Genomic DNA, 13,372 nt, shown 5'->3' on the forward strand with positions numbered 1-13,372 from the left:
TGACTATCAACACGGTCCAATCTACTGAGTCTAGATGACTGAAATAATTAATTAAAAATATTTAGGAATATTTGTAATGTCTTTTTTTTTAATTGTTTTTTTTTAAATTGTAAATAATTAATTACACAAGGGCGTGGTTTCACCCTGACAGAATGACCGTCAAACTACCAAATATAATTCCATTGTTTGTCTAAACACTTTTCGAACAATGGAAGAAAATTCAACGTTCCTTCACAATTACATTGAGAATATTATTACTTAATGAGTCGGGGATTATTTTGTATTCAGTATAATGAGTTTTAAAATTTATTTTTTTAATCACAGCCGATGGGCACATTAAACAAGTTAGTGGCTTGCACCCACCGGTTATCTCATCGGTTTTAATTTATGTATACAGCCAAAAAAATCAATATTTTTTTATCATCTATATGATAAGTAATATAAAACTCAGATCTCTATTAAAATGCCTAGTTATACTTTTACGGTCTTACTTATGAACCTCGTTTAGCGGATGATAAGTTAAACAATGCTGTCATCTTCTTTCGAATGTCAAATCGATAATGACAGAAAGAGACAAATAAATGATTAACTAAATAGTCGCTAAACAACGTTTATAAGTAAGGCCAATATTTGTTGTCGTAATTTTCAAAACTAATAGAAATACAACGATATCTTAGTTTAAAGGACTCGATGCTTTCATTTTAGTTCAATTTTTTTACATATGAAGTGAAACGTAAAAGCGTTTTGCTTATTATTATTTAATTACTAAATACTAAAATAATGGCTGATCCATTGCCAAATCTGCGTGAAACTAACCGAATGTCGACAAACGCTGTATTGCTCAAGATTTAACGTGAAACGAAATTACCTTGTAATTAGTTATTTTTCGCGCTTTCTAAATGATGTTTCGAAAAACTAAACTGCTAATATTATTGAATAAATAAATAATTTTACACGATTAATGTAGTTTTATAAAATATAATTTTATCAGAACTAGCCGTTATCGTTACTTATCTTCAGACTTCTTCTGCATGATTTAATATGTAAAATAAACTTGAATTAAATATGATCATACTATTAGATGTATTGGATGATTTCGGTGGTTTTTGCTAATATCGAATATGTTATTGTTCGCATTAGCAGCGAATAATAATGATTTCATTTTAAAACTATTTTGCTATTTGTTTTCGTTATTACATCTTAAATGTATAAAATTATCCAAACGTGAAAATGATTCGGTTGTATTTTACTAAGTGAGCCTATCACAGGACAGGATTTTGAAAATCACGAATTCGCGCCAAATACGTCTGCGATCCCGCTAAATATTTGCGGACTTACTTATAAACGCGTGTTTAGCGGGTGCTTAGTTAAACGATGCTTTGTCTTCTTCTTTCGAACGTCAATAATGACAGTTACAGTTTAATCTGTTTACTGAACAGCCACTAAGCAACGTTTGTAAGTAAGCCCGTTGGTGTTCAACTTTATGTGAATAGTATTCGTTCTTTATTCAAAAGTATATCACGTGTACACAGACTTCGTTTTTTATTAAAAACCACAGATAATAAATATTTTCATAAAAATGTTACCTTTTGAAAAACTAATAAAGATTTATTTATTTTTAGAGGTATAGTGAATGCCTCATAAAATATAAAGATGTATACTATATACTATGTATGGCATGTGTATTTTCTGTTTCTTTATTTACTCATTGTTTTAGCGATAAGTTCGCTGTGTTGTACACACACTCTCTTGTTTATACTCTGTGTGTGGGTGTCATTGGCGTACCTGTACCGTATCTTTACTAATATCATGAAGCTGAACATTTGTTTGTCTGTGTGAACACGTTAGGAATTAGATAAAAAAAAAAAACCTTTTTGCGTACGCTGCCCATTTGTAAAAAATGCTTTTGGTTAAGTATGCTATAGAGCTTTACGCTTCGATCCACATTGACATCATTCTTATGAAAACATTATGTTGTTTCTCTTTAGACTTTTTTTTATCTGTCAAATTTTATCAGCCTGGCTGCCTTCAAAATGTAATAAATATTTAAAGTTTTTATTGTAGATTAAAAAAATAGATAGTTATTAAAAAATCTCATTGTCTATAGTTAAAACAAATCGTTTGCTTTCTTTGCTTTCTGCTCTGTTGGATACGCGAACATTGAAAAAGATTTGTAATGTAAATTATAACTACAATTATGTCTAATATCTGAGTTTGGCTTAACTTCGGATTACTTTTAAAATTAATTTTAGAATGTACTGAAAAACGTTTTAATGTAATTCGTTTTTTTTTTTTTTTTTAATTTTATACATATGCTTTTTATATTTGTAAAATGAGTTACAGTGGCCCAGATAGCAATCGTCGACTTCAAACAAAGATCTTGGGTTTAAATCAACACAAGCAACATCGAGTTTTATGTGCTTAATAAATTTACTAAGTTAAGTAATTATAATTTATTTTATGATCAACGATGACGGAGATGCTCTGATGAAATCCTGTCACATTTATACCGCGTGCGTGCGGGAGGCACTCGAGCTAAGTGTATAATTAAGCTTAAAATATTCTCTTTTCTGGTATAGGGCAGAATTTCCCATTTCCACACTACTGAAACATTACACTATTACTGGTTCATTGCATAATGCTTTGTATGCGAAACAGTATGTTATCATATAATTTAATTATTTTTATATATATAAACTAATGATATTACGCAATGCATTGTATATAAATGGTTAAAATAATTACAACATACAATTGTATGTCTTGCCTTTGGAGCAAGCGTAATAATTAGTTTAAGCACATTAGCGGTGTGAGGATCGTGAGAATTGAGTTTGTCCTATTTACTTTGAGTAAACATCACGTAATATACTTTGGTTAAATAATACCTCAATTATCTCTGAGTCGAGATGGCCCAGTGGCAAGGGCGCTTGACACTTAAGCGATAATCGCGGATTCAAACACGGGCATATTCATAAATTTGTATGTGTTTAATTTGTGTTTATAACTCATCTCGTGCTTGAAGGTGGAGGAAAATAACATGTAAAACCTGCATGTGTCTAATGTCACTAAAATTCTGCCATATGTGCATTTACTAAACAATTCGCACCAAGCCGGTGGATGGAAGCTTCGATATAATTCAATACTTGAATAACGAAAGAATGAATTAACCATTAATTACATTAATTTATTAGAAGGGCGTGGAATGAGATCTTAGCGTTCATATCAAGAGGAGCGGCAATTTTGTTCAGCTATGGGATATTGATGGGCTGTAACTTTTTTTACTGATGCCGGCGTGACTAAGCTTAGCTTCACGTTGCACTTAGTTATAGCACGTTTAAATAAGTAAAATGATATAAATACATATTTTTTTAATATTTGAAAGTCAAGTTCAGACCTGCGTACCTAAGTCATTTTAAAGTACACCTATTCTTTATATTATGTCGCTTTATTGCACAAGTGTAATCGTAGCTTTACGTAACGTTATAATATTTACCTTATTTAATAAGTGTCAAACATTGTTTCGTTCACAGGAAACATAAAATACGTTATTTTTTCTAGTAAGTGGTGGGTGTTGCGAAATAAATACAGGATATAGATTTAATGATATTTCCAAGTAAATGGAGGATGAGTTGTTTCTTATGACGTCTTATGATTTCTATTTTGCTTAACCATAAAAGCTATTTTCACAGTATTTTTTTAGTCATTCTTCATTTTCATAGTTTGATTACGTAATTAGCAAGAAAGACATTCGTTTTTATTTTATTTTTTTTTGTTTTGTGACGACGATGCAAATACATACAGCCAAAGTTTTTTAATTAATGAAAATTACATTTTTGCATCCTTACACCGCTACGTACGTACGAATGTTAGGGAATCCTGGTCGAGAGCCACACTATCAACTGGCGATATCCTTACAGTCATTGGATCCGCATAGTTAAAGGATCGCTTGTGCATACTAACCAATAAAGTATTCCCTCCAAGCCCTGTCGCAGGTATAACACCCCGGTAGTTTGCGATATAGCATTGTTCGGCTCTGACGATAACAAATATAAAAAAGGTTTCTTTTTTGTGAAAGAAAATCAATTAAATATAATATATATAGATAAACGTAATAACGTCAAAACTTTATCTAAATACAAAACATGAGCTAAATCGTTAAAGCGCTTCGAAAATACGCAAAATAAAAGTACATTTAAAGACACATGTATTAAATAATGAAAAATAAGTTTGAAATATGAGTAACATATTTGTTTTTTTTAACCACTTTTTTATTTGTTTATGTTATGTTATAATATAAATAATAATATAATTTTCTTTATATATACTCAGATAATGTCATATGGCATGAGGATGTAAACACGATAAGGACAACATAATGTCATCACTAAAATAGATTTATATATAAAATTATGATAATAATAGTGTTTTAATATGAAATATATTTTTCTATACATATAATATTAGCATATTTCAATGTTTATATGTTTTGTTTTCTTTTACAGGTAAGTTTGGAAGTGAAAACAAAAGGAACACACGACAATACTTGATTTTTCTAAAGGTATTACTTTTTCTTTATGAAATTTGAAATAAGATATGATATGTTTCGTCCTTCACTAATTTAAACTCACACGGCCGGACGGCTTTACGTGCGTACGGCAACTTTTAATTGCTCTGACCCGGGGTTTGAATTCAGGACCTCGGGATTTGCGGCCTTATAAGGTAGCCACCAAACCAACGACTACATAAAATAATAAGGTTTCCTACTGAAAATTCCACGATATCCGTTCCCAGGACGATATTATTAATGATCGTTTTTAATTAAATCACGGGAATTCCCTTTTTGTTCGTTGCGGTTAAAATATACACGAGATATGTATTTATTTCTGCACATAAACTGTCCAACAAAGGTCATGTTTATTTAACCTTATGGTAAAGAGTAAATCGATAATTCTAATTTGAATTAACACAAGTAATCTTCAAACGGATGTGATGAATCCGCATTCATTAAGATTCCTTAAGCCTGGCATTAAGAACGGTTTTATTTAGGCGGCACACAATTGAATTAAAATCGTTTAATCAATGAGAATAATTTATTGAAATATATTTCTAAAATATACATAATTTTATTTGCTTACTAAAATGTATAGAAACTTAATACTTTGTAAATAGCAAACTAAAAATATAAAGCACAGATTAATGCGTTCATGTGTGTGTTGATAATAAAAATATTATAAAATTTGTGTATCGAAAATTATAACTGACGGTAATCATTAATGATAATAATATCCTGGGATATTATTCACACACGACCATTTGATCCCAAATTAAGTAGAGCCGTACTATGGAAACCAGACAACTGATATACTACATACTACTTTTTTTTTGTAAATACATACTTATATAGATAATTACACCCAGACTCAATACAAACGGACATGTTCATGCACACAAGTATTTGTCCTGGGTGGGAATCAAATTCACAACCTTCGGCTTTAAAGAAGGCTAGTATCTACCAACCACGCCTACCGGCCCGTCGATTTACTAAGCGCTACTGCGCTATGTAAGAACAAACTCGAGACTCTTTGATATGCGTATTACTGTAATTTGTTTTTCAACGTTTCACGCTTACTTGGTGGTAAAGCTTTGTGCAGGCTCGTGTGCAAAGGTACCACTCATCAACTATTGTACCGCCAAACAGCAATAGTTTATACTGTTGTATACCAGTTTGAAAGGCGGGTGAGCCAGTGTAACTACATGTACAAGTGATATAATGTCTCAGTTTCCAAGGTTAGTTGGGCATTGATGATGTAAGGGATGGTTAATACTTCTTACAGTTCGAATCCCTTTTGGCGGCTGTATTCACTTACCATCGTGGTCTATTTGCTATCTTCCTATTTTAAATTTAATTTTGTTTTCCGTATTCTGAACACTTATTGTTAATATAAAACTTATTTTGTGTTTTTTTTTTGAGAAAAAAGCGAAAGTGTCATTCTTATGTACTAAAAACGTGAAAGTGTAAGAATATATCCGAATATAAACCAAATAGTTGATCATTGATTCAGTCCACGAAGAGTTTTCACGTGAACAATATAATAGCCTTTCAAATAATGTGCTTCGAATCTAAAGCGCTACTTTCTTTGTCTTATCTTACGAAAGTGGACGCTTAAATTATATTAAACTGTTGACTTCAAAATGTTATTTAGACAATTTAGATATTGATAGCGAATAGATTGCTAACGTCTCAACTGGTGCTATTCACCAACCCATACTGGAGAAGCATGATGGAAAAAGTTTCAAATCTCATCTTCAAGAGGAGATATGATATTTACAGGCTTTATACAAGACAGTCTGGGTCGGTAACACAAGCAAAAAAATTTGTTTTAGCTCACTCTCTTTATAGCGAAAAGGAATATTTAACGGCGCATTTACAAAGTCAGTTGTAATTTTTAATAAGTGTAGTTAATTTTTAATACTTACCACTTACTATATATTGGTTTTCGTTCGTTTTGCTTTCATAGTTAAGATTAAAAACTATCAAGCAAATGCTTTTAATGGCCGCTTGACTGAAGTTAGGACGAAAGTCAGATGGAGGACACAATCACGATGTATCGTCATAACGAAGAATTGAATTACGTAGACAACGAATCGACCTTGAAAATAACCCACACTCTCTTTAGAAACTCCATACTCGGTTGACGCATACAATTTTTTTAAACTTTCGTATTTTGAAACAAGGTAACGATGGGGATTACATCTCTGGCCCAATTTAAAGGATTTCATGTACACTATTTCTCAGGCGGTATTTAATCCATAATTATCTGTTATGTATTTTATCCATCAATAAAAAAAATATGAAAATTATGGTTGAAGGTTGTATTACTTTAAATTATAAACGACGATTTAAAAGTGCTTGTTAGAGCCCACTTGAATGAAGTACATTTTGACTTTGACTTTATAAATAAAAAAAATAAATCACATAATATTAATTTTGTTGCTACTTCTTATAAATCAATTTAAATTATAAATAAATATTATATGCGTAACTCACGTGTTGTTCCATTGATATGATCAATATGACTTCATTATACAAACTATTATATAACGTACGAGATTTTGAACGTAAGCCTTTACTTCCTCTCGCTAAATTTTATGTTTCCGTTATAAGCAAGGGCTCAAAACTTAGACCAGCCTTTTCAATATTTTTATAAAACAACTCAAATGGAACTCTAAATGGAAATCCTCAATTATGTATATTATATTATATAAATGTATTTTATTATTCGTTTGTAAAATATTATGATATTTTGAGGGGTTCTAATGTAAATACCTACATATGTACTCGTATGTAGGCAGTATACATGTTTTTTATTTTCTCTTTGTGGTGTGGTGTACTATAAAGTATAAAGTAAAAGTAAAGTAAAGTATGTACTCGATTTTTTTGTAGTTAATTGGATATCATCTTCTATATGCCCCATTTCATTGCCCCATTAGTCTACCGTACTCAGTGACGCACGAATAAGTATAAACATATGACTAAAAAAATAGCAATACCAGTGCAAAAACTCTTTTTAAAGGAAGTCGATTCAGCTCTGTCATCAAATGTGTGTCTTACTTAATTAAACTACCTTTATATTTGAATTTAATTATGGAATATTTGTGTGAAATAACGAAGCTGCCTATATGGATTAGTTGTGGTAAAATAATTAACATGCACAAGAATTCGTCTAATTTTACGCCCTTGCGTGTTTTACGCATGTTTATGTGCATTTTTCAGAAACGCGTTTTTTTATGTGCGTTTAAGTGGGTCAAGAATTTACCTATAATGTTTACGATAAAGGTTAACTGTACGTTTTTATCTCTTCATTATAATTTGTATGGAAAATATTATATTTGATTGGTAGTATTTGTTTGTCATTGAAATTTTAAATGTTATTTAAAATAAACATTAATAACACATGTTTTGATCATTAATAAGGATTAAAAATGAAAAAATTACGATTCTACGACACTTGTAAACAAAGAGCAACGTTTCGAAGAATTGTTTACTTAGGGTTTATTTATTATATATATATAAGAAATATTTAAAATTAGAATACGCTATTGTTATGTCACCTACTCATTACTTATTCTATCGATAAGGTGAGGTGCCTGTGTAATGACAGGCACAAGAGAAAAGCCGTCATGAGTTTTAGAATGTGGAAATATGAATTAGTATGTTAAAAATTAGCGCGTAGAATTAGCAAGCTCAAGTGGAAATGGGCTGGTCATGTCTCCACTCATTGACGGCCGATGCAGCCGACACGTGTTAGACGCTTAACATTACTGTCCCGAATCGATTTTATCCTTATTACTAATAAGACTGTTACACTATCGAATGGTTCAATAACCCAGATTTAAAAAAAAAATCAAAGTTTTCATATCGCGTCTTGGAAAATAGATCTCACGATACAATTTCTGTTTTCTTCAAAACTAGCCTTGAGCGTTATATCATTTTCGTTTTTTGTCTAAAGTTCTCCGTGCATAGTTATAAAGTTTTTTTTAATATATAATCTAGTCTGGAATTAATAATAATATGAACGGTGATTAGTAAAATCATTTTTTCAATCATATATGTATAATCAATTATGTTCCTTTGAATATTTTGATCGTAAGAACTGAAAACATGACACGCAATTATAAAACAATAATATATATATTTTAATAAATTAGTTATTCGATGCTGATTGCTGTAACGATTTAGTTTTGCCCAACTATCCGCTGGTTACAGCGAATGAAACCATGAAATGAAATAAAAGATTTTTTTTTGCTTGAGAAATACAATGTCAATTTCACGAATAATTTATTTTTCCCAATACTAATTTAATTCAAAAATAAATTGTTTTGGTAATGATTTTAATGAAACAATGCTTTTGTTACGTTATCCCGGATTAATGACTTCGGCGAGCTGACAATGAAGTAACTGCTTCATTGGTCTAGTAGCCAGCTTATCAGGTCACAGAACCCGATGTCGTCTGGTCGGGTTATTAAATAGTTTTAGGGGTTTTCTGTCGATAACTCAGTTGCGTCTGAACTTTTCGGTTGTTTTGCAATACATTGGTTTATGAGTGTGAGAATAGAGTGTGCACTTCTGGTTGCACACACACTTGTGCACTATAATATATACTGTGTATCTGTCTCGTTTGAGAATGGCCACCTTGGTCTCAAGCGATTAGAGGAACATCATAACAATGAAGTTTACTATATATATACATATGGTGATCAAGTGTCTACATAAATAAGATAATAAATCGTAACTAACAAACAAACTCACTTTTACATTTATAATAAAATATATTATTTTGGATAAAGCACTACATAAAAAAACCGAGGTAACTTAATACGGAAGGTACAGAAGGTTCAATGACTTCAGGCGCGATATCACTCTGAAATAAATTCGACCAACGGTAAAATGTGTACGCACTTAGCGACAATTTGGGCATTTACTTAAGAATAAAAGTTATCAGAAATGACATCGTGTCAAGTAGCATTTGTTTCTTAAAATTTGAAAATAGAACGTGGTTTGATGAATTTGTAAATCGTTACTCTTTAAACTTCGGGCAAATTATTTTTATATAGTAATCCATTATACCTTATATCCAATATTGAGATGTTAATGACGACATCCCTTAAGAACCAATTAAATCTTTTTATTCTCTTCATTATCTTAGTAGTATATGTTTACGCACACAAATACACGACATATCACGAAATTATAAAATTGTTTAAAACAAAAGATAAACCTTGGGGTAGTCTTAATGTGACTGCATATTTATTTATTTGGTAATCCAACAGTTAACATACATACTTATTATATTAATTATAATATTATGTTATGTTACTGAAACCAGAATAGGATCACACAATTTGCTGAAACATATAATGATTTACTAATTAAGAAAACTGTAAGTAAATTAAAACTAATAAAAGATAAGAATCTTATGAATGTCTCTATGAGTGCGTGCCTGTATATGTATTTTTGTGTTTGTAAGTGTGTATAGTTTTAAGTTCTATTTTTATCTGTTTCAGTTATAGCTTTTTTAAAGTATATATCTGTAGTATAGTAATAGTATTTAAATGTATAAATTTGTAGTGTGGATTATTGATAGCACACGTATAAGCCTTAGTGGTTATTTAGCTGCTATCATTATGTTAAATTTTGTATTGTTATTTAATTGGATAAATAAATTTGAAGAAAATGATTCTGAACAACTCAAACGACTGGTGGTAGAGCTTTGTGCAAGCTCGTCTCGTACCACCCACTCATCAGATATTCTACCGCAAAATAGCAGTACTTGGTATTGTTGTGTTCCGGTTTGAAGGGTAATTGAGCCAGTGTAATTACAGGAAGATACTACTAACATTTCTTACAATGCCAATTTCTATGGGCGTTGGTGACAACTTACCATCAGGTGGCCCATATGCTCGTTCGCCTTCCTATCCTATAAAACAAAAAAAAAAAAAAATTCTGAGTATTATGCGTTATATGTATTGACCATGCGACTAAGGGCAAAGTTGCGTGCATCGTTTTTTTTTACTTCAGGCGTGTGGAATAAAGCTATGTGACGTGTACGGTAATTGTATATGCAAGGACACAAAGATATTATTAGTAGGAGTATTGTTAGTAGGGAATGCATACCACTTCCGTCGTACTCTATTCTAACATAGATGCAATCTGCAGACTTTAATAGTGTCGTCCAATTAGCAAAAATGCTTAACACCTTGTCTCTCAGTACATTTAAAATTAAATCTTATGTTAATGTGTAATGGTTTAAATTAGGTTAACTGTTATATAAAATTAGCATAACGTCGGCTTTTCTGTTGTGTTCAATTTAAAAGACTTTAAATTGAAGTTCCAAATTCGTAAACGTGGTTGTGAATGAAACATAAAAAAATAAGGTATAAGTCATGAGATTTTTTTTCATCGCTCTGATCTGGTAACACAGTTTATTAAATAATGTTACGTGTTTTAAAGTTTTAACTGCTGTGCGATAAGATAAAATATTTTTTCTTGGAAGTTAATTTTGTATGTTATAACTTTTTAAAGGAAAAAGGTTCTACTTTAAATGCAGTTAGTTAAATTTTTTTTTAATAGAAATTTTTTTAATAGAAAATGTTTCTTTTGAATATTTATATATGTAGAGGTGAACGTGAAGACGAAATTAGACACTTATGGGTAACATTTATATTGCATTACATTTGACCTACTAGAATTATATATCACCCTTCAGACGATGGAATTACGCTACGAAAAGATTCTTAACAGCGTCAACGATCCTCTAACGATGGAATCTAAAATGTATCCGTGATAACAGTGCCTCATTCAACGTTCGATCCAGAACACAACCAAACCAGCGATGAGTAGGTACCTAGATGGACTTGGACGAAACTCCACCGCCTTAGATTTTTCAATGTACTTAACACACAAATACATTAACACGCACACATACAAGACGTCGTAAATATTTTTTTCTCATTCATTAATTTGATGTATACCATTGATAAAATGACGTGTAATAAGCAGTCATTACCCAGGTGAGGAGTACTTCCGTTTATAAATTAGACAAATATTTGTAAGAGCCTACTAGAATAAAGTGTTTTGATTAATTTAATGATTGAATAAGTATCGAAGGTGCCGTGGTACGCGCAGCGCAAATACATATTATTAAAAATATCTTCCTTTCGAAAAATCTTTTTGTATCTGTGGTTTGTAGATCTTAAACTACAGCCTTATGATACATTTTTTTTTATAGAATAGGAAGGTGGACGAGCATATGGGCCTTATTTTAATTTTAGTCAATATTTGCACCCAGAATGGGAAACGTAGTAACCTACTTTACTGGTACTTTGTACCACGAACTAGAAGGTTTATCAAAAGATGTTTAAAATATTATACCATCTACATTCAAGGTCCACGTATGTGTAAGCATAAAATAGTTAATGACATTTTATTTTTAAGCGTTACATCATACAAAAGAATCGTCATTTTGAACTTCATAATATTTGTCTTCTCTATGTCACTCATCAGATATTCTACCGCAAAACAGCAATACTTGATATTGTTGTGTTCCGGTTTGAAGGGTGAGTGAGCCAGTGTAGATACAGGCACAAGGGACATAAAATCTTAGTTCCCAAGGTTGGTGGCGCATTGGCTATAAGCGATGGTTGACATTTCTTATAATGCCAATGTCTAAGGGCGTTTGGTGACCACTTACCATCAGGTGGCCCATGTGCTCGTCCGCCTACCTGTACTATAAAAATAGATTTAGTAAGGCCTTCAAGTGTTTCTGAAACACATGAAGGCGTTACCACTATCACATATGGTAGAGCTTGGCTTTCTAGCTACAGTATATAGAAAAAATGTTTTTTATTTTATGTTAGATTAAGTTGTTTTTTTTTTCAAATTAACTATATACTATCTCTATTAATATAAATATTGTTATCTGTGACATCAAAACTTATAATATGAACTCTTCAACTAATGTCAGACATTTCGTAGTCTTCTTACACAACCATCATTCGCACGCTGCTGGCCGCTCGCAATGTATATTTTTGTAATATACCCACTTTTGTCTGATGCAATCAATGAAATCCATAGCTCGATATTGTTGCTAAACTAATTTATTCGAAAATTTTGTCCAAATACGGTTTCGACGTTTTTAAATGAAGAATTAATGATGTCCATAGTTATTGATGTTTTTGTAAAAGTAAGAATACGTATCGAAATGTATGAATTTTATATATGACACTGTTATAGCTAGACAATGAAAATTGAACTCGCTAAGAGAGAGAAAGCTATATTTCCATTTAAAATTCGCTATGCTCTGTTAATTTGTTAAACCCAATTAATAAAAGCATATTCATTTCAGGTCAATCTTCTACCTATAGTAATACCATGCAGGCAATGCTTATTTCATTCGGGGTTGAAGACCCATACTAGATACATAGCCTTATCTCTCTTTACACTCTATACATAAAATTTAGGTTAGGTTACGAAAGTTCCATATCGAGTAAATCTGATAATGTCGGAGGTAATAGCTTTAGCTTACTATGTAGCTTAGTGTAAAAGAAAGTGGTGAATTATAGGGATTGGTTGACAGCCCAGTTTCCGTTCGGATATCGGACTTCCATAATTTAACGATATCGTAACGAGTCAGACCAGCGTAGTACTGTTGAATTTATTTTTGAACTGTATATGGAAAAAAAACATTGTCATTTAATTTTATATTACTTTGGGTTAATTAAAAAAAAGTAGAATATGACAAACAAATTTTTGTCAATTCTATTTATTGTGCTCAATGAGATGATCGTCTGCCATTTCTTATAATACTGTTTT

General features: G+C 31.2%; 1 protein-coding gene across 9 annotated transcripts in view; it reads left to right on the forward strand.

Moving 5' to 3' along the window:
* Positions 1 to 13,372, forward strand: part of LOC126777160 (A disintegrin and metalloproteinase with thrombospondin motifs 18) — a 133,403-nt gene that overhangs the window by 41,626 nt on the left and 78,405 nt on the right. Inside the window, exon 2 of one of the 9 annotated variants that reach the window (XM_050500096.1) lies at positions 4,508 to 4,558. The exons of 7 other annotated variants lie outside the window; for them this stretch is intronic. The gene's annotated coding sequence lies outside the window, so the exon portion shown is untranslated. Of the gene's footprint in view, positions 1 to 4,502; positions 4,559 to 13,372 lie in introns of all 9 variants that reach the window. One more of the 9 variants, XM_050500095.1, reaches the window with a different exon arrangement.

The sequence above is a fragment of the Nymphalis io genome, chromosome 22 (genome assembly GCF_905147045.1).
Source record: "Nymphalis io chromosome 22, ilAglIoxx1.1, whole genome shotgun sequence".
NCBI classification, from domain to species: Eukaryota; Metazoa; Arthropoda; class Insecta; order Lepidoptera; family Nymphalidae; genus Nymphalis; species Nymphalis io.